Raw genomic sequence first — 470 nt, forward strand, 5'->3', positions numbered from 1 at the left:
TAAAATAATTAACCTAATCAAATAAGTAAAAAATAAAATTTTAGTATTTTTATATTGGTGTTGGCTACAAAATCATCTAATTTTATAATAGATTATAAAAGGTTCTTAAGAACATTGGTAGATTTTCGTTTCTTTCTTACCGGACCAATTCAGTTTTGGCTTATAATAAGCTTACAAAGTTCTATTAAAAATAAAATGTGGTAAGAATAATCCACAATTAATACACATATTGTTGATTAAACAGTTTGTTTATATGCTTTTGAATTGCCTTTTATCAATTAAATAAATTAACATAGTTATTTACTCATCAACAATTAGATTTTAATAAATTTTGAGGCAGTTGTTTTTAAAAATTCATAATCCAAATATTCATTTAACTAACCAAACATGTTTTTATGAAACATACCTAAATTTTTTTATTATCTAAAATGTTTTTTTTTTTAAATTAGGTCACTAATAATAATAAATCG

Source organism: Brassica oleracea, chromosome C1 (assembly GCF_000695525.1).
Source record: "Brassica oleracea var. oleracea cultivar TO1000 chromosome C1, BOL, whole genome shotgun sequence".
Taxonomy (NCBI): Eukaryota; Viridiplantae; Streptophyta; class Magnoliopsida; order Brassicales; family Brassicaceae; genus Brassica; species Brassica oleracea.